This window comes from Colobus angolensis, unplaced genomic scaffold (assembly GCF_000951035.1).
Source record: "Colobus angolensis palliatus isolate OR3802 unplaced genomic scaffold, Cang.pa_1.0 Scaffold10, whole genome shotgun sequence".
Classification (NCBI taxonomy): Eukaryota; Metazoa; Chordata; class Mammalia; order Primates; family Cercopithecidae; genus Colobus; species Colobus angolensis.
The window spans coordinates 23,067,742-23,071,356 of NW_012110919.1; positions in this window are offsets into that span (position 1 = coordinate 23,067,742).

A 3,615-nucleotide genomic window follows, 5' to 3' on the forward strand; every position below is an offset into this window, starting at 1 on the left:
GCGGGGGTCGGGTGAGGCCCCGGGAGCGGGCCCTGGTCGGATCCGCCCTCCTCGAGGCGGGTCTGCCCTTCGGGGAGGGCGTGTCGGTCTTAGCCTCTGGGGCCTGCCTGGTGTGTAGCACGGAAGGGAAGCCTTTCTTTCCCCCACTGTATTCCTTCAGCGTCCTCACTTCTGCGGGGACCTCGTTTGCCCCCACCTGATGCAACCCAGAAAACGGACTGCGAGTGCCTTGAGGCGGAGAATGTGTCTTGCTACGTGTAAAGCACCTAGAACCCTGCCAGACTCAGGGGACACAGCATCCCGCCGTTTTCCTGCCGTCCCCCGCCCGGCAGACAGTAGGCGCTCCAGTGGCTCTGGGCATCTCCCAGGCAGGCCGCGCTGTCCTGCCCTTACCGGGGCTGGAGTGGAGCAACCCTCGGGGGCCACCCACATCTGGGTACCTTTTCCCCACTTTTTCCACCCCAGCTGCACTCAGTCACCAGAAAACTCTTTTAGGTATCTGACCTTCATTTGAACCTACGTTCCCTGATTTGAACTTCTTTTTCCTCATTCATGAGATTCTGAAGGAAATATATGGGACTGGGACTGGTAGAACCACGGATAATAGGATCTCCCTCGGTAGAGACAGAGCCGACCTCACAAGAATGTGTGAACTTTAGACCTTGCACCCTTTAGAAGTTTTAATTTAACTTACCAGCCAGCACAGTAGACCCTTTTAAAAATGTGTTGCAATTAAACTGGAAGCAAGTAGAAAGTAGATAACTTTTTTTTTTTTTTTTTTTTTTTTTTTTTTTTTTTTTTTTTTTTTTTTTTTAGCAGTGAATCTATTGTTTTTTTAAAGTGAAAGGACTTCAGGAAATAATAGGGGAAGAAACACCAAAATTCCCCTCAATGTCCTAGAACTGCCCAGATAAAGGTAAAGACTTACATAAACGTGGAGAATGATTGAACCAGCAGTTTTCAGTAGCCCAAATGAAATTAACCTCCTAGATAGTCCGGGCAAAAATGATCATTGTACTCTGCCAATGTAGGAAATCAGTGTTATTTCCCGTCTAAGGTAGAAAGTAGATCAAGGGACCATTGCAAAACCCTTTAAAAAGTAACCGAGCCTAGTCAACATGGTGAAACCCCGTCTCTACTAAAAATACAAAAATTAGCTGGGCATGGTGATGGGCGCCTGTAATCTCAGCTACTCGGGAGGCTGGGGCAGGAGAATTGCTTGAACCCAGGAGGCAGAGGTTGCAGTGAGCTGAGATCACGCCACCCCACTCCACCCTGGGTGACAGAGCGAGACTCCGTCTCAAAAAATAAATAAATAGTAACCTAAAGGAAATTGGGGAAAAAAAAAAACAACAGTTGAGGAAACAAAAAAATAGAAGGGCCTTAATAGAAATACAATCACTTGGCCTGGCGCGGTGGCTCACACCGGCAATCCCAGCTCTTTGGGAGGCCGAGGCGGGTGAATCACCTGAGGTCAGCAGTTCAAGACCAGCCTGGCCAACAGGGTCTCAATCTCCTGACCTCCTGCTCTGCCCGCTTTGGCCTCCCAAAGAGCTGGGATTACCGGTGTGAGCCACCGTGCCCGGTCTCCAGAATACAATCTTAAGAACAAGTTTTGGCCAGGCGCAGTGGCTCATGCCGGTCAGCACTTTGGGAGGCAGAGGCAGGTGGATCACCTGAGGTCCGAGACCAGCCTGGCCAATGTGGTGAAACTCCGTCTCTACTAAAAATACAAAAATTAGCCGGTATGTGGTGATGCACGCCTGTAGTCCCAGCTACTTGGGAGGCTGAGGCAGGAGAATGGCGTGAACCGGGGAACCTGGGAGGCGGTGCTTGCAGTGAGTGGAGATAGCGCCACTGCACTACAGCCTGGGCAACAGAGTGAGACTCCGTCTCAAAAAAGAAAAAGAAAAGAACAATTTCAGGCCAGTGGAAGGGAAAATGGAAGTTGAATAAGAAGACCTAGGCTGGGTACAGTGGCCTATACCTGTAATCCCAGCACTTTGGGAGGCCAAGGCAGGCAGATCCTTTGAACCAAGGAGTAGGAGACCAGCCTGGGCAACATAGTGAGACACTCCTCCACATAAAAGTTTTTTAAAAATAAAAAAAAAAGAAGGCCTGAAGCTGAGGTAGCTGAGAAAGCTTGTTTTAACTCACTACAATTGAAGAAAAACTTAACAGTTTTATCAAGATATAATTTACATACTATGAAATTCACCTATTTTGTGTACAATTTAAGATTCTCAGTAAATTTATACAGTAAATTTGCACAACCATTGCCACTAATTTCAGAACATTTCCATTACCCCAAAAAGATCCTTCTTGCCCGTGGGCAGTTTGGTTCCAATCTTCAGCCCTAAGCAAGCACTCATCTACATTTTCTCTTTATGGATTTGTCCGGATTTTTCATATAAGTAGAATCTTACAGCATGCGGCCTTTTGTGTCTGCCTTCTTTCATTTGTTGTCATGTTTTTGAGATTTATATAAGGTTGTTGCATGTAGCAGTATTTCATTCCTTATTATTGCTACATCATACTCCATGTATGGACATACCACATTTTGTGTCCACTTTCCAATTGGTGATGTTTAGATTGTGTCAACTTTTTGACTATTATGAAAATGCTGCTGGGGCTGAGATTGGTGGCTCATTCCTGTAATCACAACACTTTAGGAGACCGAGATGGGAGGATCACTTGCATGCCCAGGAGTTTGAAACCAGCCTGGGCAACACAGAGAGAGACCTATCTCTATGAAAAAACTTTAAAAATAAAAAATTAGCTGATTGGCCGGGCGTGGTGGCTCATGTCTATAATCCCAGCACTTTGGGGGACTGAGGCGGGTGGATTACCTGAGATCAGGAATTCGAGATCAGCCTGGCCAACATGGTGAAACCCCATCTCTGTTAAAAATACAAAAAATTAGCCAGGTGTGGTGGCAGGCACCTGTAATCTCAGTTACTTGGGAGGCTGAGGCAGGAGAATTGCTTGAACCTGGGAGGCGGAGGTTGCAGTGAGCCGAGATTGCACCATTGCACTGCAGCCTGGGAGACAGAGCAATACTCTGTCTCAAAAAAAAGAAAAAAAAAAAGCTGGTCATGGTGACATGTACCTATAGTCCCAGCTACTAGGGAGGCTGAGGCAGGAGGACCGCTTGAATCCAGGAGATCGAGGTTGCTGTGAGCTATGAATGCACCACTGCACTCCAGTCTGGGCAACAGATCAAGACCCTGTCTCGTTCAGTTAATAGAATTGCTAAAACACAAAAAACAAAAGAAGAAGAAAGAAAAATAATGATGCTGCTATGAACATCTGTGAACATATATCTTCATGTGGATATATGTTTTCATTTATCTTGGGTAGGTTCCTACAAACAAAATTGTTGGGTGATGTGGTAAGTTTATTTATTTATTTTTTATTTATTTATTTATGGAAACTACCTTTTCTCTGGACTTCAGGAGGCTTAAGCTTTATATGAAAATATCAGAGTAGGGTGGGCCGGTGGCTCACGCCTGTAATCCCAACACTTTGGGAGACCTAGGAGGGCGGATCACCTGAGGTCAGGAGATTGAGACCACCCTGGCCAACATGGTGAAACCCTGTCTCTACTAAAAGTAC